Consider the following 23773-nt stretch of genomic DNA (forward strand, 5'->3'; position numbering starts at 1 on the left):
AAAGCAGAGCATATGCTAAGAGGATAGTAAGGCGGTGAGGCCATGATCACAAGAGACACATAGGAAGAGCACGGTATCAATTTAAAATAAAGGGCCAGTGGGAGCAAAACACTAAGGACTTCTTTAAAGAAATGGGATGCTGAGGATATTTGAGCAATTGCACTCAGCTGGGGGCACGCAGCGAAGGCCTAATAACCACTCATGGACGCTCTGGCAGACCCCTTCCCCTCTCCCCCCCCCCCCCGCCATCTTGGTTAAGGGCAAGACCTTCGCTCGAGCATGCGGGAGGAGGCCGGTGACGGGCATTTCCGCCCCAGCCCAAGATGTCTGCCACGCCCCCCCCATTCCACCTCCCTCCACGAGTGCGGGGCGGGGATGGCGGCGCCCTGCCCTTGGTGGGTCCCCGGTGAGGGTCGTGCAGGCGGCCGGGCTTCGGGGACGAGTGTGTGTGCCCCCGAGGGGCCGGAACCGGAGCCGGAGCGTGTGTTTCCAAGCCAAGGAGGAGTCGGTTTGGGAGAAGGCTGCGCGAGGGTACCGCGGTGCGGTGCGGGTAACGGCTGCCTTCAGGTAACAGCGCACCCGCTGGGGCCCCGTGTGCCTGGCACAGCCTCACAGAACCCCCCCTGAGGCAGGGCGTGTGCTGCCAGCTCTCCGTGAGCTTACTCTGCTCTTAAAAGAGTATTAAAGGAAAGAAATGACTACTGTTCTTCTGTGTATCGCTGTATAAATCTGATACAGAAACGAGTCTTCTGTCAGCCTCTGTAGAGAGGTGGAGCCGCTGCTCAGCTTTGGGTGAGATGCCAGTTTAGCTACGAATGCCCCGTTTGACCAGCAATATGGACAGCTGTTATGGTTTGTCAGTTTTGCTGGCATTCGTGGACCACAGCTGATGTGTAATGGTCCTCTGCCTTCATGAAGTCTTCTTAACGCATGTTTTCACTCCGAGGTCACCTGGAAAGGGATGAGGTCCTTCAAATCGTATAAAACAGGGGGTCCTGGTGGAGGAGAGCGGCACAGTTTACTTGTAGCTCCCCAGGAAAGAATTCAGCTTCTTAGGCATTGTTGCAGGCAGTACTCAGTTGGGTGGTCCTGGCAAGCCCCCTGGCCAGGTCTCCAGCATCCTTTTAGTCCACCATCCACCTTTGAGTCAGGAGCAGCACACCTTGACTGTAGCACAGGTGAGTAGGTAAGAGGAAGAGGAGATTGGGGGAGGAATTTTGGCAAAGGAAAGGGGATGGAGGAAGAGTAGAAAGTGGCAGAGAAGTTCCTTGTAAGAATCCTTGCCAAGAAAAATGGGTTCTGTTCGATCCGTTAAGTGTGTGGTTTAGGTCACTTGAGAGACAAAGTGGCATCGTATGCTTGTCAGGCACAGTTCTTGCAGCTCATGGGACTTGAGCAGTGTGATAGAATGGGGAGCCTTGGCCGAGGGTCCATTTGGGAATGCAGGAGTCTTATTTATTTGAAGCCTGTGACTTACAGCCTTATGGTCAGGCTGTTAAGTGATCAGCTGACAGCTGTGACCAAGAGCAGTTTATTAATCCATGTCTGGTGGGATTGTGACAAATATATCAATAAATAGATATCACAGTGATTTATCATTGTTTTGTTAATGCATTACATTGGGTGTATGCATTATTATTTCAGGATAATATTGAATTTAGGGCTCACTGAGCAAGACTTCACACAGAGGACTCGCTGCTTATACTCTAAGGAGCTTGCTGGCTGCTCATGAGGCTTTTTTTTCATGTTTTAGACATTGTGGTTTGAGACTTTTTTCTTTTATTTAGGGAAAAAAAGAATCATAAAGAATCATACTGACAGGTGTTATTTGGATGTCTCAGAGACAGAGTGAGGAGAGGATCTTGATTTATACAGTTTGACTGTGTGGCTTTTATTTTATTTGGTAATTTTCAGGATTTCCAATGAACTAGCAAGTCAGGCTGGCTAACTTTAGCCCTTGTTCTTTAATTATTGACTTCCTTTCTTATTTTTGTTTATAGGACTTTGTATGCTAGTTGGGGGAAAGGAGTTAAATCCTTCCCTGTTGCTTCTTTTCCCATGATGGAGTCTTTTCTGACCAAAGAACACTTCACTGAATGCTTCTGTAGAGTTAGTCAGATTCCAGAAACCACAGCACTGATGGCAAAAATATTGTGTAGGTTTGAATAATATCAAATGTTCAATTAAATCAAGTGAAACCAGACATTTCAATTCCAAAAAAGTTGTGAAAAACAATTTGTCATTCATTACTAAAATGCTAGGGTTGTGAAATCCTGAAAGTCATTAAAAGATTTTAAGCTTCTAAAATGTTATTTTTGTGGCTTATTCTATAACTGAAATGTATTTGTGTTCCTCAATGTGTCTTTTAAATAAGATGTCTGTTACAAATTAGTGGTGTTTACAGGCTCTTCTCTGATGTGGTGGTGTGGTAGTCTCAGTGCAACATGTAAATATGCAGCTAATATGACAAGTATTGAACATTATGATCCATAACAGATACACTGGATAAATGTGAATCTTCTCTTTAAAGAGAACATGGTGAACTTGCCTACAATGTCCTTGTTGTATTGACATCTATCGGAATCTTTTAATTCGCTCCCTCTTTCTCTTTCGTGTGTGAATTGTTTTGTTTTTTGTTTTGCTTTTTTTTGTTGTTATGGTTTTCCTTTATTTCTTTTTCTTTTCTTGAATAACAGTGTCTCCCCTAAATGACCGTCAGGGACCAGAGTTAACTTTCCTCTTATGTTTGTGATGAGGATCAGTTTAAGCTTTGTCTCTTAACCTGCTGCTAAAGCCTTGTCTCCTAACCTAACCTGCTTGGCTCCTCCTAGTGGCGGTACGAGTGCCTGAGAGCACACTAACCTGCAGCAGTTGCTGTTAATGAGAAGCAGGCAGGTGAGCTGAATTGATGTCTATTTTCCTGCCCCTGCACTGCCTCCCAGGGTTTCCCAGCTGTGCAGGGAAGAGATCTGGGTTGACACTCACTCTTTGGTTGAGTTATCTTTCTTGAAATAAACATTCTGCTGTAAGAATGCACTTAAATGCATAACGTTTGTTTGTTTGTTTGTTTTTTAATACCCATTGCAGTAAATGTATCTGTGAAGGTTTGTAACTGAATTAAAGTCAAGATTTTTTGTACTGAAGTTCATACAGAAGCCTTGACTGGTAGGTTTTACTGACATGATTTGCTCTTAAAGTACATTCATCATGACTCCTGGTTTCATTAGTGATTAAGTTTAAAAGATAAATCTTCCATTTCTTAAGCTGCCTACACTCTTTGTATAAGTTCATAGAACAGGCTAAGACTGACAGCATCTATTAGTATTTATTGATTGAGAGCACCATTTAGTACTGTTGCTGTTAAGTTATTCTGGTTGCAAACATTGTCTCGCAGCTTCTGTGTTCCTAAGTATTTGCAATGTAGTACAAGAACAGCTTAATACAATATCATAAGTCTTTTGACATTTTTAACTAAAAAAGCACACATTGTACTGCCTCAAAAGACACAGTTGCACATGATCCTGAAATACTGACAATTCTTGCAAATATAGCATCTGTGTCTAAAGAGTTGTATAAACAACATTCTCATTTTGGAATTTAGGACGTGTCCCTATTAATGTTTTAGAAGTGTGTGGGATTGTTCTGGTTGTTCAACCTCATTTTCTTTTTCCTACGTGTGCTTCCCTTCTTTTCATGAACCTTTTGAGAATGTGAGGAGGATGCTAAGTAAAAGGACTTAAGCAGACGTTTTTTCTTTCTAATTCTCACTAGTTTTATTCAGTATTCTGTTTTGTTTGTTTTAGGTGCCTTTACCTTGTATAGGAAATGTAACCTTGATCCGTAGAAGATTGACAAGGTGTTAGCAGTTCTTCTTCCAGTGCAAGGAAGATGGGATGTAATGGGCTCTGCACTTGAATCATTAAATAGGTATGCTGAATCCTTCTAAAGCTGGTATTTATCAAGACACTGTCTTTTTTTCCTCTCAGTTTGTGGTAGGAGGTTTCTTGTTTTGTTTCCTGTACCACCATCTCTAGCAGTCAATATCTTTGCTTGTTTAGGTACAGTTGGTAAATTCCAGTTTTTCTTTTGATTATGAAAAATTGTTCTGTAATTAAACCTTACATCTGTCCATTGCTTCAGGGTCCTGTTCCAAGGGGTTGGATTTATCTGATAATAAAATGTGGTAGGAACTGCCTACATATTGCATCTCCTATGTTGTTCCACTGCATCCATGTTACATAAAGCATTGTCACTTTTTAAAGTGTTGAACTTTAAAGTGTTGACATTCCCAAACGATGTCTTTGGGATCCCAGTACTCACCGAATTAGTAATAATTGCCTCTGTGTTCACAGAATCACAAATTGGGTTGGAAGGGACCTCTGAAGATCATGTAATCCACACCCCCATACTGAGCAGGGTCACCTAAAGCACATTGCACAGGAACCAGGTGGGTTTTGAATATCTCCAGAGAAGGAGACTCCACAGCCTCTCTGGGCAACCTGTGCCAGTCTCTCTCATGGTAAAGTGTTCTTTGTATATTACTTACGGTCATGTATCTGCTATACTAGTGTCCAGCTGGGAGAGTTTTGTAGTTTGCCATGCTCTTCTGTTTCCTGGAAACATTGCTCTGGCAGGGTAGACAATTGAAGAAATAATCTATCTGCTAAACTGAGGAATGCTACTCTGAAAGTTGGATTTATTAAATCTAGTCACTTTTTTCTAGGACAGGATAAATTTCCCGTTTAGATATGCTTTGCATTCCGAATCTGGAGCAAGTATCTTAGACTTTGTGTTTTTAGATGGCTGCAATGTAGCATGCCCGGAGTGTCTAATGCTTGTTGGAAAACTGTCTGATGTGCACTTGTATTATAAGAATGTGACCTAAGCAGAGGCTTAAACCCTTTAATGTAAAAGAAATCTGGGAAACTTAAAATGCCTAACATGTTCTAGTATGACTTGAGGCTTTTCTGAGAGAGGTCTTGGTAGTGAAAGCCAAGGAAACAATGTTTTTGGGTTATGTGGGTTTTTTTGTTTGTTTTTTTTTGTTTTGTTTTGTTTTTTTTTAAAAAGTACCTCACAGATGTTCAGGGCATTTGAGTAATTCCTCAAAGAGATGACCTTTAAAGCTAAGTTAACTCAGGGTGCTGACAAGATGACTATCCTGAACTTGCGTAATCTGTTTCTCCAAGTGAAGTATCATCTCTTTCCATCTTCTCAGAATGGACTGCTAATTCATTTACGTTGGCTCTTTGTCTCTAAGCGAAACACAGCTCTTGTAATACAGGAACCTCTTTTAATGAATACTTCTGTGATAATTTTTGTTTTGTTTTCCCTGTTCTCATGGATTGAATTTCTTCCTGCCACCCTTTTCCTTAGCATTGCATTGCAGACTTTAAACAAGCAGGTAGTATACTGTTTCTTAGATCTAGGTAACTCCCTGAAAGTATTCTTGCACTATATGAGAGGACTTCTTGTTTGTTTGGCATAGCTTTGCTGCTGCTGCTGCTTGTAATATTTTGAGGGAGCACTGCAACTGTTTTGAGAGACTGGATATCATGATGAAAAGTGTTCACTGTACGTGATTTAGTAAACCAGCACCCTGATCTTCACTATTATCTCTTTCCAGAGACTGCACGTGGTATAATATGTATTAGACAAGGTCTGTGAAGGGAGGTAATCTTCTTTTATTAGACTATCTTATAATGGGATAAGGTGCCAGGCAAGCTTTAGGTCACACAGTGACCTCAAGAGCTTATGTGCCTAGATGCACATCATGTCTTTTTTCCAGCTATATCAGTTAGCCTAATAAAAGGTATTACATCTCTATAGGAACATTGCCAGACTCGCAGTCATTGTGGTATAAGGCTGCAACAACATGGCAACTGTCATCAAAGCTGACCAATGTGTTATTCTGTGTACTGTTTGCAGTTCCCTTCCTCTGGCTTGTCATTTGCACTTTTTTCAGTTCTAGGGTTTTCTATATTCAAGATGTGATGAAGTCTGCTTTAATCAATGTGATCTTTTCATCAAGTAAATTTGGAAACCAAATTTAATTTGACTGCATTGAAATGGGGACTCTCACTTTGGAATACCTCTGCTATGTTTCATCATCGCTTTGGTGGATGTTTTAATAAATGAGACCCAGGTTAATAACTCTGGGAGCCTAAAGGTCACTCATGCTTTATGTATAAGCATGTATAATTTATCAGTATACTTGTCACACTTGTTTTGCTTTGCTTTAACTTACTGGTGTTCACAAGCAGCAGAATGCTTCATGGGATCACCTTTATTGTTGCCCTTCATTTACTAAGTGAGGGATACCAGAAACTTGTTCATGATGGCTATTTTATGCAGGATGTATTTCCTGCTTGAGATGTGTAACTAAGAGCAGCTTAACTGGTACAGTGCTAGGATATGTCAAAATAATTATCCCTTAGCTTTCAGTGTTCTCTCTAGATCTTTTCTGTTTTGAGGAAAATACATTTTTCTTCATGGAAGTGAAGTTTTAAATTATCATTTTGAGGACCTCGGTATTATTTACAAAACACTTTCTTTTTCTGTCAATGTTAGGCTGTTGTAAGAGCTACTGAAATATTTCCTTTAAGCTGTCAGGGGAAAAAAAAAGCTTTGGAAGGAAGTTCTTGATACTGAACAGAAACAAATGAGGCATGGCATCAACAGGTCTGAGGCAGTGACTAGCTGGAGCTGCTGAGCAATGCTAAAGGAAAACTAATTTAAAATGGGTGTGATTATGTCCAGCTTCTTTGACATTGGTATCAGCTTGCAGTTGCATACTGTATGTTTTTATAAGAAATATTCTGTTTTAAATGAATAAGAACATCAATTCTTATATGTATTCCTTGCTTATACCCTTAATGTCCTTCCTCTTCTCATAAATGAGTGTGTGCATCTTGTATCAGTATGACATCTGTCTAGGCAGCTAAAATGATCAAGTTGAAGCCAGCAGGACTTGTTTGCCATGATGGTTTTTATACTGCTATTCCCTACAGTACATCTGTTCCATTAGCAATAGAAAGTTTTGTGCTGGCAATGTAATGGCTAATGGCTTTCTAGTACATAACTTGATTTTTATATTGACTGTGATCTAATTAGTGAGAAATGACTGAGAAAAATGCTGCTTATTTTAAGAACGGAAAATATAGCCATAGTGTCCCAAAATGTTTAAATTCTCCCAAGCTTTGTGCTCTTACTGTTTTCTAATAAAAGACACAAGCATTACCCAAGTCTTCTAATGATTTGTCTGAAGAAATAGTCAAATTTTTGTATGCTTTCAACATTACTGAAGTTACTAATGTGACTAATAGAAGATTGGGGAAAGTATTTCAAATTCCTTTAGCTGTGGCCTTCAAATTGTTTTTCTGTATTACTTATGTATCACTTCTTATGGCATATCAAAAATAGATTTTGGTCAGACTTGGTAGATTATTCTTACCTTCACTGGACATCAGTACTAATACTCTTCTTCTTCATAACATTTTCAAGTTAATTTTTGTTTTTGAAAGCTAGAACATCTTTAATCTTATGAAAGAAGAATTTAACACAGTTGGTGCCACATCATGGTTCTGAGATTTTGTTCTATAATTTGTGAGATTTTTGTTCTATAATTACTGACAATAACTCTAGCATGTTACTGGTCTTGATTGTGAAAGGAGATGTAGGAAGGATCATAGAATCACAGAATGGTTTGGGTTGGAAGGGACCTTAAAGACCATCCAGTTCCAGACCCCCTGCCACCAGACCAGGTTACCCAAAGCCCTATCCAGCCTGGGCTTGAATACTTCCAGGGATGGGGCATCCACAGTTTCTCTGGGAAACCTGTGCCCGTGCCTCACTATTTCTTCCTAATATCTAATCTAATCTCCCCTCTTTTAGTTTAAAGCCATTCCCCCTTGTCCTATCACTACACCCCACTGACAGAGTCCCTCCCCAGCTTTCCTGTAGGCCTCCTTTAGGCACTGAAAGGCTGCTATAAGGTCTCTGTGGGAGCGAAAAACTATTGCTACTCCTGTTTTCACTTCTAATAAAGAGGATGTTGTTCACCAGTACCGGAATATGCTTTTTTTAAAAAAAAAAAAAAAAAAATCTTTAAACATCTGATGTTTTATTTTTAGTTTGGACCTGAACTAACTGTTTGGGTTTGGGCAAAATGGGTATCAAAGAGGAAAAATAAAGAAAATGAAATGGGTATGATAGCTATAAACTTTAAATTATACCAGTGCAAGCAAATAACATATCCTCTCTAATGAAGTCTAGGTATGTGTACCAAGAAAGGGAAGAAGATAACAAAATTAGGAGTTCTGCTGTGAAAATCCTTGCACTCAAAGGAAAGGGAGGTTGCTATTATTCTTTGTTATAATACATAGCTTTGGGTAGGTGCTGATCTCTTCTTGTGTGCATGGGCTGTAGTTCAATGGTGTTGTGTTTTTTTTACCATCAGAAAGTAAAGGCAGATCTTGGTAAGCTAAAATAACAATTTTAGTAGAAAATTGATCAGTAGAAAAATTAAGCTGCTACAAGTAGCTGTGGTTCTTCTAAACCTGACATTTATTGCATTTTTGAATATTAATATTTATGTCACTCCTTGTAATGCTTTGTTGCCTGACTTGATAGAAAAGCTGGCATTGTAGATGCTTTCAGTGATCTATTCTGGCTTCCAGATAGCCTAGGAGAGGTTGCAGTCAGCAGTATGCTCAAGAGCTACTTGCAGTGAGCCAGGGTAAACCATTAACTTTTACTCATAGTTCTTCTCTAGAGCAACTGGTGTAGTTCAGCGCATACTGTTTTGGCTGGAGCTGCAATCAGTCTATCCTTGAAATCATAGCTTAGGTAAGATGTTATGTAGCATGATAATGAGCACAGTAGTTAATTAGTCAGTACTGCTCAGCACTTCCCAAGGGAACTCTCTCGATGCGCTTAGACTTTTCATTTTCCCTTGAGCTCTCATTCTCACTAGTTTGTACCTTGGTAATCATCACCACTTGTTATAGTCTTAAAACAATACTGCTGTAGATAATGAAACTCCTAGTGTGTTTGTTTTTCGTATTACCAATGTGAGATATCAATCTTACATGCAAACAGCAAGGAATGTATGCAGCTGACAAGTCTGTAATAACTTCTGGGACTTCACCGTAAGAGTGCTCTTGTCCTGTTGTGCATAGTACGGAGTTGCAGTTTTGAGGTATTCTTAACATTTAAAAATAATAATAATAATTGATTACATGGATCGTATTTGTCATGTTCTGTTGTATTTTTTTGGATCAAATAAACTGAAAAAAATGTTTTTCATGGCATTCTCAAATTGTCTTGTTTGACAGTAACTGTTACTACCTACATAGTCACTTTAAATTGATGGTCCTAAGAAGTCTGTTTATTTTTAAGCATTCAAGTTAATATCTCAAGAAACAATTTTTATTTCTATTTTTTACAGTGAGAGCAATTAATCAGAGGAGTGACTTCCCCAGGGATGTGATAGAATCCCTGTCACCAGAGGCTTTCAAGACAGGACTGGACAGGGTTCTGGATAATACCATCTAAGTTCCTGTTTAGCCTGAAAAGTTGGTCTAAATGATTATTCAAGGTCCATTCTGACCTGGGCTATTTTATGACTTATTTATCATTTAGCATTGAAATGGCATTTCTCAAGACAAAACCTCTAAGTATTAGAAAAATAGTAGTCACACTACACTATTAGCACAGTAATGTTAACACGCAGAGATGGTGCAGTTGGCTTTTTTTTTTTTTTAGAGTTCTTTGGAGAATATTCACTTCCTGAAATACGGAGTTACATTAAGTATTTAATGCTACTATTTAATGCTTTACCTGACATACTGAGGAAGAATGCTGCATAAATTGGGTTTAATCTTTTATGTAATAGGTGCATGGGGCAATAATTTAGCAATCAAGGATAGAATGTACTTAAAAGAAAACTTGATTTTGATATTCTTGGGATTTCTACCTGGAATCATTCGGTTGTTTACTGAATTTTAAAGTGTTAGATCTGTTTTCTGGATTAATTTGTATAGTTTTACTTATTGAAAACTCATAGCACAATTAAAATGTATTGATGAAAATGAGGTTTGGAGCTTTCAGTGAAAGGCTGATGAAAGGAGTTTCTGAGGGGCTGTAGAAAAATAGTGTCTTGATATAAGAGTAGAAAAATACCTCGGTGGCCTCGTAGCTCTAGTCATCAGAGGACCACATTCTTTTCAGTAACAGAAATTAAGCTATTGTCTTCTGCTCAAGCTATTGATAGTTCGCATGCAAATATTCCCAAACAATTGCTAAACAGTTCAGGACAAAAATTGATTTAATTGTAGGGATTATGATCAAAAGTCAAAAAAAAATTCTTTTGAATTGGAATTCTCATAAATCACATGTATTGAATTTCTGAATCTGAAAATACAGTATTTGAAGACCTATTCTTAGTCCTTATTAATGCTAATCATTTTTGATGTTGACCAACAAGTTTTTATCAATGACTGAAGTACAAAATCCTCATGTACTGTGTAATATTTACAATGAGAGCAAGCAAACTACAGATCCATCCATTATGCTGTCATGTTAGCAATATAGAGGCAAGGGCATGTTAGAGCTTATTATTTATTGCCATTACGTATCCTCATTTCCCTGATTGTGCCTGTAGCAGTCTCTTCCTCACATTATTTGAATAACCGAAAATAACTTGGATATTTCTTGTGTAATAAATCAAATAATGTTGAACAAGTTGCGGAGTTGCTTCATGTTATGTTTTTTTTCCAGGCTTTGGAATAATCACTGTGATGGGACAGGAAGCAGAAACAAACGTGAAGCTGGAGGCAGGGACCTTGAAGGAGATCATTGAAGACTTTGAGCAGACACGTTTCAGACATGGGAGAGGATGGCTGAAGAGTAAGAACAGTGGGCCCAACTTTATGGGGAGAACAGTACCAAAACTCTTAGACCTGTCTTAAGCAAGGAAAACTGATCTGTGGGAGTTGAGTATTGTTGGTGTCTGTCACAAGACACCTTTGAAGCAAGCAAATCAAACTAATATCCTTCACTTTTACCTGTTTGCTTTCTCTTGTGACTGAAGTTGTTCTGGTTCATGGCAGTTGGCTCAGCATGTTCTATCTCATGGTCATAACTAGTTTGCAGTAGCTGTTTTTGAACTAAAAAACGTGGGTAGGAGTATGTGTTGGGAAGGGTTAGCATGTTTGAATGTGGTAAAACAGGGATATGAAGTCTTGAAAAAGCATACATGCCCTTCCTTGTGTGGCTTACTCTGCTCTTGAAATAAGATAAGTAGAGCTTCTAGGAAAAAGGGATACATGAGAGGGCTGGGAAACAGTGCCCCTTTTTGAGGGGAATAAAGATGAGAAAAGGAATCCCTTTTCTTTCTATGGAGACTTCTTCCTTATGGACCTGATGCTTCTCAGGGTGTTCCTTTCACTTGGCAAGTTAGGAGTTGAGAAGTGAGGTGGTAGGTGGCTCAGCACCCTTAGTGACTGTAACTTCCCTCCTCAGAAGGAAGGGGTAAGAATTTTTTTGGGGTGGGAGAAGGAAGCTCAAAGGTTGAGATAAGGACAGGGAGGTCACTCACCAATTACTGTCATAGGCTAAACAAAACCAACGTAAGGGAGATGAATGTAATTTATTGCCTATCGCTAGCAGACTAGAGCACTGATATTTAAAGCTAACTAAAAATGTATTTGCCCTACCATCCACCCTGAAGCTGGCTCTGATCATCAGGTGGAGCTGGCTCTGGTCTGACATAGGGCAGCTTTTGGGTTCTGCTCACAGAGGCCACCCCTGCAGCCTCCACCCTGCTACCAAAACATTGCCACATAAACCCAGTACAAACACAGAGACACACATTCAACTTTTTGCTGTTGAATGTAAGTGGAGTTCTGCCATGTGTAAAAGGAGTAATAGCTTGGGTTCAGTGTTGGTCTGAGCTGGAAATGTTCTTTCTATTTCAGCACCTTTTCTGGCTAGAGGGAAGATGCTAATTCTTAGTGCAGCTCCTCTGTTGCATTAGGAACAAGTGTTTCATGGCTAGTTATGTTTTTAAAATGGAATTTAAATAGTACATAGCACATGGGTGTACCAGAATGAACATACTCTGTGGACTCTGAAACTTCTGTTTGAGTTGCTCATGGGATTTATCTTCTGGAACAAAGGCAGACACTCAGTCGTCATTTGCTGCTTTGAATCAATGTCCAAATAGTCCATTAGAATTTGAGACCTGTCAGGTAAAATTTAAGCAACCTAAACCACAGGCCTTTCTGTTTTAAGCTTACCTTTCCATAATATAAGTCACAAATGAAGACACTCTTAAGAATGTTTTTGCTGATGTCAGGTCACCTCACAGGCTAAGCTGCAGAATGGTGATTTACTGAAGCTTTTTAATATGGGTTAAATCCATTGCATTTCCTTCACTGTTTTCTGTTGGGCTAGAGGGAGAGCTGTTGAGCAAATGTGTCCTGTTTTTATTCTGTGCTTCAGCTACTTTGCTACAAAGGAGAAGTCTAAACTCTTTGTTTTGACACCAAGAAAACAGAAGGAAAAGCTTTGGAAAACATAGTTCTTACCTTCACGTAAGTACTTCTGTAATTGGAGTTGGTTACCCTAATAATATGAGTGAGCACTTCAGCAAGGCTGAGACTGAGAAGTCTGCTGTTAGTCCTGAAAATTTCAGACTGAGCAATTACATGATTTTACATCTCTGCTGCAGGTATGAGAAGCTACAACCATTTTGTAAACTGGAAGTGAAAATTAGAACAGGTTAAGATTTGCCCAAGGGTGTGGTGTCATTAGATGATGAGTCCTTCACCCAGTGCTATGTTACTGTCCATTCTGTGGCAGTTCGAAGTGTTTTCTTTTGCCAGAAAGATTTACTTCCTCTAAGACACTTCAGCCTTCTTGCTGGTCAAATTATTAACTGACACATTCTAAGAAATAATCCAGTTGTGATTGCTATCTTCAGTTTGAAAGCACGAAAAAAAGATTTTGTTGAATATTCACTGTGTGCACACTTCTCTTACACGAGTGGCATTTGTAGTTTCCAAAATGTCAAAGTTACTTGAGCATTTCCCGAGTTGAAATTACTTTTTGTGATAGGATTTCACTTACAAGAAAATACTTCATGGAAGAGCTCCCTTTTGTTTGCTGCTTTTCTCACACCACTTGAAAGAGAACATATTAACACTACTATGCAGATGCACAGAGGCTAAAACAGAACTTACTGCATAGGAAGATACTAAGATTGTGGTGCAAGACAAGTCAGTCTTTTAAGTCATGGTCTGTGTACAAGCCAAAATTTGTTTTACCAGTGGTATTACAACTGTTTTCTGGCATGGCTAGTAACTTTGGTCACAAGGAAAACTCGTTAGCTAGATATGTTATCCTAAGGTTTGTGTAAAATGAAAACTAAAAGTCCCCTTTTTTTAGTAGATCTGAACTTTTGCCATCTTTAGCTTTGTTTTATTGGAACATTTCTAAATAATACCATTAGCTGTTGTACAGCATATGGTGTGTTAATGCTTTCTTTTTATTTTTAGTTTGCCAGAACTACACGTTCCTCCTTACAACATCAGCTGGCTTTCCTCGTTCACATTCCTTGCAGTCCATCTGCCTATAAATGTTTTCAGGAGTACGTAGAATGATGATGTTATGCTACTGATGTGTTAAGTCATTAACAATAAAAAACAAACATTTTGTGATGTTTTTAGCCCAAGTGCATTCCACCACTGTGTCCAAAATAAGTAACTTTCAATTTTTAGCTAAAATCTTAATGGAAGCTTTTAATGTAAAGTGAGCATTTGTCGTATACATTGAAAGCATTTCTAAGAGCAAATCTGAATTTTTCTCCTGTGGAATGCCTAATGTTTTGTGGAGAGAAAATGCCAAAAGATTTTTTGAGATTAGGGCAGGAAGTGCAGAAGTCCTCTCCAATTTAGGGAGAATCTGAGTTTGTGTTCTGTTTTGTTTTTACAAGTCACTGTGAAATGACAGAGCCTAGTTTTAACTTACTAGCCTGTTTTAACTTGTATGCCTGTTTTAACTTACTAGCTGAATTATGTCTATATTTTGAGAGGTCGGTGGCTTTGTGTATAATCCTGGACCAAAATGAAGCTATTATTGTGGGAGGTCATGGAATAAAGCAGTTCATGTTCAGGAAGCAGCGGAGGCTTTTCTTGCTTTACCTCGGTGGTTACTGATCTAAAAATATTAACAAATGTAGAGGTATCTGTAGTTCTGTCTATATCCATCATTGGTGGGGCCACACCTGGAAGACTCTGTCCAGATCTGGGCCCCCCAGTCCTTGAGAGATGTGGACATACTGGAGAGAGTCTAGTGTAGGGCCACCAAGATAATGAAGGGCCTGGAGCGCCTCTCCTGTGAGAAGAGGCTGTGAAAGCTGGGACTGTTCAGCCTGGACAAGGCTGATATTAATGTCTATAAATACCTCAAGGGAGGGTGCAAAGAGGACAGAGCCATGCTATTTTCAGTGGTGCCCAGTGCCAGGACAAGAAGCAACGGGCACAAACTGGAACACACGAGGTTCCAGCTGAACATCAGGAAGTACTTCTTTGCTGTGCAAGTGACAGAGCACTGGCACAGGCTGTCCAGAGAGGTTGTGGAGCCTCCATCCTTTGGAGGTCTTCAGAAGTTGGCAGGACATGATCCTGGGCAACCTGCTCAACCTTGCTTGAGGAAAGCTGGGGAGGGGGTGCAGAACAGATGACCTCTGGAGCTTGTAGTGTAGATCCTTGTGCCTAACTGATCCTTCATTCATGTATGCAGCAACAATTTATTTCTTAAAAAAAGAGCTTTTCTGTTGTCAGTATGTAGTATGCTTCGTTTAATAATACTGTTGTTAACTTGGCAGACAACACTTACTTATACATATAATTTTTTTAAAAAAAAATCTTGTGTAAACAATTGACTCATAGTGATATCTCTGTAGTCTTTACCAGTTCCAGATTACTATCTAAATAGTAGACCAGCATACACCCATAATCTTCTATGTGGCAATACTTCTGCAGTTAATCTGTGTTTTCTAAGTCAGTATTCTTCTCAGGGTAGAAAAGTTTTTGAGGTTAGAATTCTGTGCTGCATTTGTCAGTATTGACAGCCTTAAACTTGTAAATGGGTATTTTGTTCTCATCAACGCCTGCTGAAGGATGAGCAGAAACTACCTTATCACTAGCACAAACTTAGATGCCATCAAGAAAGAAGAAATAGGCAGTACCAACGCTGCTTCTAAATGGATCTGGATCACCACAGCAGGTGTTAGTCAGAACCCTTCCATGCTCAAATGAGTACTGTATATGGGTTTAGATCTTCTTTGGTAGAATGCTCAGGAAAGTAAGTCTTAAATATCTGTGAATAACATGTCATTCTGGCATATCCATATTGAAGATTGGTTAATCCACTATTTTTTTTTTTTGTAAAAACATGTGTCTTACTCCCTTTTATACACCTTTCCTCTGTAATGCAGCCTTTTCTTCAGACCTTCATGGTAGTCAATAAACACAGCACTGCCAAGCTTATGTGAGTTATCTCAAATAGCCATTTAAAAGATTAGGGTCTAATTAAAATCCCACCAGTTCTATGCTATAGGGAGCAGGGTGACTCAAAATGCCTGTGTCATATGTCTTTAACCTCTCCAGCTGTCCTGTTAGTGACCATGAGTCACAAGCTGGAGTTCTACCACTATCAGTCACTAAATCTGGAAGGTTAAACTGGTAGGGTAACTGATTTAGCAACTTAGGGGTAGGATGTGGACTAGTGCATTACTGAGGTGACAGCAGCCTTTCTGCAGTACTGCCTCATTTCTCAGAGAAGGGAGAGTCTCGTTGTCCTTTGTTTTTTCTCTACACAGACTGTGAAAGCAATATTTTCTCGGAGAACTGAGCTGACTGTTGGCTGATAGTGTTTTAAAAAAAGTTCATGGGAATTTCTCAGGCTGGTTCTTTGTGTGAGCATTTTGTACGCTTCCTATGCAAAAACAGTAAATGAGCACCTTCCCCTAAATGCCAGAGCTTATAGCACCTGACACAGGAGGAGGATAATTAGTCTACAGTCCCCCTGAGTCTGGAAGAAGGTAGGTGGCTGGTCCAGTCAGGAAGGTCAGATGTATAATAAGTGAAATTGTTCCACTTCTGTGAAGGGGTAGTGTTTATTTGGTAGATGATCGTGGTGCCCACCTACAGAACATTTTAGCAGACTGTGCCAAATCTGCTGTAAAAGCTCTTGAGAACTCTTGCCTTGAAGGAGCTGATGGGACAGGTCCACTTTCTGCCAGCTTTGTTTCCAAAACCAAACTACTATGGGATTGCAGCCATTTGACCAGCTCTCTCTCTGGTTCAGGGCTGTTCTGTAGTGTTTCATATTGGAATTATTTTTTTAATGTAACAGAACGTGTCTTTACCAGGGACCTCATATTTGTCCTTGTATTTGTTTGTTGTTTTGTGTTTTTTTTCCCATTGAACCTATGGTCAGCTTCTTGTTTCATCCCTTGTCAACTTTTCTAAGTTTTACTTGGACTTTTCTGTTTAAGACAGTTCCTGATCTTTGCTATACCTGATCTAGGTACTTCCAGATGTGTCACAATGAAACAGATCTTTCCCTGAGGGAGGTAGAGATTATCCTTTTGATTTAAAAAAAATCTCCTTATGCTCTTCAATGCTTTCACAGAATGTTTAGAGTGGAGCACAACTCCACCCATAGATTATTAAAATGGGTTTCACAATATGGAACAGGGGTGGGGAGGATCTTCTGGGTCATGTTTGACCTGCTCCATTGAGGCCTGGGGATCCTTACAGTTCAGTGAAGATGTATACAGCATATACATAAACTGCATTCATGTGTTCAATCCTGATGTTTCTACACGAGATGCTGGTTTTGGTACTGCTGTCCAGTAGATAAGTAGAACACCTCTTGTCACAATGAGGTTAAAAAAGACTTTGCAGAACTAGTCCTTCTGTACAAACTGCAGTTAGAGCCTGTATGTCTGATTTTTATTTTTTGTGGCCTTTCTTGCCTTTGAATGTTTGAAAGGAGAGCTCTGCACTTAGTGGTCACCTAGAGACAGTGTACACAATACAAGGGAGTGATTTTTCTCTTGAATTTCAAGCTATGACAACTTGGTTTAGTTATAGTTATAAACAGCTATTAAGTGTCAGGTTAGATTAACTTTTTCCTTTTCCTGGAGAAAATCCACAGATCTAACAGCAAGCTTTGATAAATTGAAAACAAAATATCAATAGACTTGACCTCTTGCAATTTTACATCTGTAGGCACAGGGGAAAAAAAAAAAAGCATTTCTCTATTTCATTGCTGGTTACCTTGGCTGCATTTGAGAGCATTTGTGTTTTGGTTTGGTTTTAAGCATTGCGTAGTGTTAAAACTATTACACAAACAATGTTTTCATTTTACTTCCATGCTAACTCCTACAGGCTTCAATAGAAATGCATACAAGAAGCAGGATTTAGTCCTAGCTTTACAACATTCTTATTGTCCTTTTAAACCTACAGCTTTTACAACAGTAGCCAGGAGGTTTTCAACTGTTTCAGAAGATTTCTGAAGCTAGCAGGATTTGGAGTACTGCACTGAATAGTTGTAAAAAGAATTTGGTCTGTATAATCAAGTTATGAGGTCAGGGTGAGAATAAAACAAACTGCAATAAAAATGTACAGGCTCATTAACTAAGAAAGTGTATCTTGACAAACCAAGCTTTTAGAGAGTTAAGGGAAGTTAGCAAGCTAAAAGAATAGAAAATCTTGGAGGGTAAATGCTCTCTGAAGAGTTGATTTATGGAATTGGGTGAATCTCTTAAACTAATCTCCTTTTCTGGCCTCAAAACAGATTCAACTTCACTGGAAATGCTCAGAGGAGAGGCATGCCTCTCTTCACCAGATAGGCATGTAAGACATTGAGTAAGGCAGCACACCAGTGGCATTTTAAGATTGGGCAAAGGTGTATGCTATAGAAAGTAGTCTTAATGTTTTCTGCAACTTAAGGTGTTTTCTAACACTAGTGTGGCAGAGTTGCTGTGTGTTTTATCGTTATTTTATTAATTATTGTTTGGTTTTTAATGTTGGAAAAAATCTGTCTAAAATGGTCAAAGTGTTTTGTCCATGCCTGAACCTATGCATTGTGTTATCGCGCATAAACCTGTGTTATCAGGTTTACATTCTTTTTCTAGAATATATACATCCAATATAGAGTGTGTCATCAGACATAATAGAGAACATCTAGTAAGAAACTGAACTTCTGCCTGTTATTTATATTAAGAGATTTCTTCTAACCTAAGCCTACGTTGTTTCTAACACTTCCGTCTCTTGTTGACACAGTGTTTTCATGCTTATCTTCATTGATCAGAAAAATATTAAGCACCTGGAAAATCGCTTAACCTAGCCTTCATATTATGACTTAAAGCATAAACTAAGAGGGGGGAAAAAATAAGTCTAGCTTTTTTTTTGTAGTCTGACAAGGTATAATTTGCCTTACCTTATGCTTCCTTAGCTGTTCACTTTCACTCCTGGACCTTTCTATTGGTTGGGATGATGAAACTGCTTTTGCATCTGAATTATCTGAACTGTGTTACAGAACTGATACAGGTTAAAAATTTATTCCTGTCCACAAGGTGTTTAAGAAATTGATTGTTTATATTTTGTATTCCAGTTTGTCTTGATCTAGTAGTTATCGCAGCATACTGCAGGAGATGGTACACTGGAGATGGTGGAAGGGATTGAATACCATGGCATTGTTGAAGGGATAGAGAGGACAAAATGCCTATCAGACCTAATCTGACCTACAGTCTTTTGTGTCCTGAGGTGGTTCAGCGTAATCTTCATATATTTTTGAAGGAGCAGCACCTAGCTCAAGAGAACTAGAAAACAGCTGTTTCTGAACAGGAACATGGAGAAATGCTTTTTTTTTTTTTCTTTTCCCTAGAGGTATGGGGGAAGATGACTATGTTTATGGGCCTCTTTAGTAATATAACTAGTAAACTTGCAAGTGGAATGCCCTTGTCATCTGTGTGTATGTGACTGACTTGTTTGTTTTCTTATTTTATGAATGAAAAATCTGTACTTTAAAAAAAAATTGTCACAAATACAGAGCACTACATCCTGAGGTTTGTTCCTCAGCAATGAGTGGAGAACCTTAATAATCAATAGGGAAATTAATGAAATCTCAATCTGTTTCTAAAGTCCCTAAAGAAGGTAGGTGACTGAGACCTGATTGCATCTCCTATCTAGAGGCAGGGATAGGAGGAAGTGATGTGGTGCTGAGACTCCATTAAAGTTTCAGGATAAGGCACCAAATGTGCAAACCACAGACAGCATCTGCCAAAACTGTGAAGTCAAGATTCTCTGTGTGTATTTAGTTCTTACATCTGCAAGATATAGAAAACTAATGGTTGCTGCCTTGTCCTGTTTTTTAACATATAATCTCAACATGATAGCCAATTTGGGAGCAAGAAGAATATACGGCCTAGCAAGAAAACACGTTGATAGCAAATCCAAAATAACTTGATTATATTTTACTAACTAAACAAAGATGATTACAGCTGCAGTTGCAGCATAGCTGGCGTTTCAGTTTGATTTGAACAGTGGTGTGTGGTTGCTTAAGCTGTAGTTTTAACCAAACTGGAAAGGACATAGTAGAATCCTGTGGAAACTGCAGCAAGTCATTACTTTCTCTAGTGTCTCTTACAATACTAGTATTTGGGTCGTGTTCTTGGACATCAAGTATTTTTTTTCCCTTAAAATTACAGGAACTTGAACAATGAAAAACAGTGGATTAGACACAGATGCAGAAGATTACTGTTCTACCTGTTCAGATTCAGGTAAATCAGACTGAGATTAACCAGTTTGGTTTGTTATATTTTCAGTCTGGGGGGTTTCTCAGTTTAAACAGGCTGAAGAGGGTTGTTTGATAGCCATCAGCAGGGTGAGGTGGGAATGATAAACAACAGACTCCACAATCACAGAACAGGTGGGTGTTGTGCGTTCAGATCATCTCTGAATGACCTTTAAGAGGTGGACTAATTTAATATCACTTATTCCTGAGAATAAATTTAATTTTATAACTTAATTAGAACACATATTTTTACATGTCAAATATGTGGTTAAAATTGCTTGTTGATACTTCGTGAAGAGTTTCTATTCGCTTTGTGCTTTTGGTAAGAGGAAAAACCAAATGGAAGGGATGTTCTTTGAAAGCTTCCAAAAGCTTCAATAAAGATGAATTTTGCAGAAAGCCCTGAAGATCTGATAATCTGGCCTGATATTGGAACTTGTTCTTACAATGGCTTAAGAACTGGCTTTAGGTTCATATTTTTGGTCTCATTTTCAAACTTTCTTTAATGGCGTCAAGCATTTTAAGACTGGATGTTGTTTTTTAAAGAAACTGATTGCATTTAATTGGTTGCTGTCTTAGCTTGTTTAAAACATCTTTTCCCAGTGTGCAACATTTCCTTGTAATAAAATCAAAATAGTCTTTTAAGGTGCATTGAACATTATCATAGAGTTTAGAAGTTCGTGTCTAATTGGGAAAGGCCTGAAACAAGTATTCCTTATACCTAAGCAAATAAAAAAAAAAAGCGATATAATTCCTGTGCCAAGCAAATAAATAAAAAAAAAATAATAATTCCTGTGCCATTTTCATAGCAAGATATCTTGAAGGGTTAGTAATAAATATGAATGGGAGTATGAAATTTCCTTTTTTTTTTTTTAAAAAAAAGCCATCAATCGTGAATGGAAATAGATTTCATACTTAGGTATCATAATTTTAAAACTTACTACCATTCTTTATTTTGTCATTGACCACAAGGTACCCTGTGTGCTGATGGTGCCATCTGCTTTTCTTGCAGATTTTGTGGAGAAGGAAAATGAATTGGTTGGTTATTCAAAAAAAATAAACACTACTTGAATCAGATGGACAGTATGAAACAGAGGATATTCATTTTAGAAGAATAACTGCTTCAGAAGCTCTCTGAAATTTTGTCTACCTTGTCTACTCTAACCAGTTGCATTATGAAGACAAATTTCAAAAGCTGCCCCAAGTTCAAGGAGGATTAACTCAAAGCTAGGCCTTTTGGGGACACTTTTAAGGAGATGCTAATATGTGCAGTGTTTGGACTCCCAGGAGAACACTCTTTAGTTAATTAAATGGCATAATATACTTTTTCCTTTTTTTAAGGGGGAAGGCTTGGATCAAATTTGGCTGTGAAGTGCTACGCGCAGCATTTGATACTACGGGCATTCCAGGACAGTTAACTTGTGCCCTTACGTATTTGTTCCAGGGGCAACATATGTGCAAGCTCAGTGACTGCTTTGTCTTTTGCCTTCACAGTGATCAATATAGGCAAATCAATAAAGGTAAGTGGATCTGAAACGTGTCATAGTATGCCTGAGAGTTACAGGACCACTGCGTCTGTCTCTATTACCTTATCATAGCAACAACCTTCAAATGCTTTGTACTGCAGTCAGGATAAATAATGGTCACAAAAACAAGAGAGCACTACCTTGAAATCTGTCACCTTACCTTTGACTCCCTTGTCATTTTCAGTTGCTTGTTTTGCATCATGCTGTTTGTCTTAAGGAAAATCCGTAGGCTGGTATCCCTTGGGGAGTTGACTTAGGCTTTACTTGGAGTCTGACATAACAGGAATTTATAAAGACTGCACTTTAGACTCAAAGGAGCCATAGCAACAGCCTGTGAGAAAAGCTTGGCTGTTGACCCTTGCTGTGTATTCCACTGCGGTGAAAGAACAGAATTAAGAGAAGATAGATGAAGTTCATAATAGAAAAGCATTGTTACATGAGGGCTGTTCCTTGTGACCTCTCTTTGTAAGAATATCTGTAAGTAAGCTATAGCACAGAGTCCATTTCAAATAACTTACCTTAAACCACATCAAAACAGGGCTGTCTGTGGCCTAAGCTCATATAAGGGAGAATGAGACTGCTATGTGGCTAGTGTGCTGCTCTGCCACAAGTGGGAGAGATCAGTGGTGGTGTGATTCTAAGCATATGTGATGTCAAAGTAAATAGGTAATGATATGAATAGATGCCTAGCTTTGTTCTGTTGGCTTCCTGCCCAGATTTGCAATGCTGCTACTTACATAGCTTCTGTGAAAGATGTAAGAGAGGTGTCTGTGCAACTGTCCCTGTTGGCAGTGCACTCTCAGTCCCCAAAGCACAAGGTCTTAGGTTGGAACATGGAAGTTCTAAGTCCTCCATAGGACTTTGGGCCCTAGGGAGGGGACATGAGGCTGGGGAGGAATAGCAAAATATCCTGTCTGCTGATACCTGAGGGATATGGGAAGAATTAAAGGAAAATGGGAGGAATTTTTTTTCAGAACTCCTAAATTTTCACAATACCTGTAGAGTTTTTGAAGTGTTCAAATGTTTTTTCTGGTGAAGCGAAGGTGGGAATAGTATTGTGGAAGATTTAATTAGCTTGAGCTGTCTCAGAATGGATAATTACCGTATTTCTGCAAGATGAATGGAGGAAAATTTTACTTCAAGGTGGAAAAAGAAGATTGATAGCACTGCTTATGAAGATACTGGGAAGTAAAATAGCTATGGGTAAAGCTGGAGAGATCTACAGTCACTGACTCGTAAGGTAACAGGAAGTTTCATGAACATAGGTAAGAAATTACCTTGTTCAGACCTTCTAAGACAATAAACTAATTGAAGGGTTACTTGAGCAGTATGTTAAGTATTAAATTAATAACTTTGAGTTCTTATGCCTTAAGGCCTCAGAAGAAAATTCCTCTTTATTTTTTTCCCCTAAACTGAGGTCCAACAGGAAAAGTTTGACTTCCCTCAACCATGAGAGGTTAGGAACCAAATTATATAAAAGTCTTTGTCACCAAGATGATGATGTAAACAGAAAACATAAGATGGAGAACAAAACTGTGTCCAGATTAAATCATAATTATATTTGCTCTGCTTATCTGGCATTTCTAGCTATATAAATGGAAACTAGTAGGAATTTGCATACATGTTAGGATGAAAAAATTGCTCTGACAATTATTATAAATGTTTTTAATAGGTTTTAAGGCATTTATTTTTAGTTTCTCAGGATTGGTATTTGGAATAAACTCAGTAGTTCTGATTTCTTTCAGTCATGACATAGTGAACATGAGTGAATTAGCTTGTTAAAGGTTATTGTAACCAGCTAATGCTATGAGAAAGAAGTTAGTTGATATGTAGCTTGAATACAAAATACTTAAATTCATCTTCCTGTGAACTATTAAGCTAAAAGTTCTTAAGGTGTTTTTCTTTTCTATTACATTGTGCTGTTCCCACTACAGATTGAAGCAGATCAGGTTGACCTTGTTTTGTTTTGTTTTTTTTTTTTGAGACTTTTCAGATTTGATTTGCTGTTTTATGATGGTACTTAACAAACTGAAACACCAGTAACACTGTCAGTGACTGACAATTTGTTATAAAGATAGTCGCTTTAGTGCTGTAGAGGAGCTGCTTAATCAGACTTCACTGCAAATATTTTTTATCAAAATGGTTGGAGTTTGGAAGGAAATGAATTTTACTGTATTTTTGCTATTCACTAGGCTATTTTCCTTCAACTATGTTTTTGATTTAAATCAATCTCTTTTCAGAGGCTATGTAGTCAGTACATCTGAAGTTTAAATACTTGGAAGGAGGTATCCTTAGGGAATGATAGACATCTTCGCTAGAGAGTTAGCTTGGGTGTGTTGTGCATATGCTTATTACGTGTTTTCTCAGATCATCTA

The 23773-nt window shown here is 38.6% G+C and overlaps 1 long non-coding RNA gene across 2 annotated transcripts; it reads left to right on the forward strand.

The window, feature by feature from the left end:
* Positions 1 to 300: 300 nt before the first annotated feature.
* LOC311433567 lies at positions 301 to 21408 on the forward strand. 2 transcript variants are annotated; one of them, XR_014690826.1, is made up of 7 exons: positions 323 to 567; positions 2832 to 2895; positions 3804 to 3927; positions 4353 to 4447; positions 10780 to 10908; positions 19787 to 19858; positions 20885 to 21408. It is a non-coding gene; the product is annotated as an uncharacterized lncRNA (long non-coding RNA). The 2 variants fall into 2 exon arrangements; XR_014690825.1 differs by lacking the exon at positions 2832 to 2895 and having other exon boundaries at positions 301 to 567.
* The last annotated feature ends 2365 nt before the right edge of the window (positions 21409 to 23773 follow it).

The sequence above is a fragment of the Aythya ferina genome (assembly GCF_964211825.1).
Source record: "Aythya ferina genome assembly, chromosome: 3".
NCBI lineage: Eukaryota > Metazoa > Chordata > Aves > Anseriformes > Anatidae > Aythya > Aythya ferina.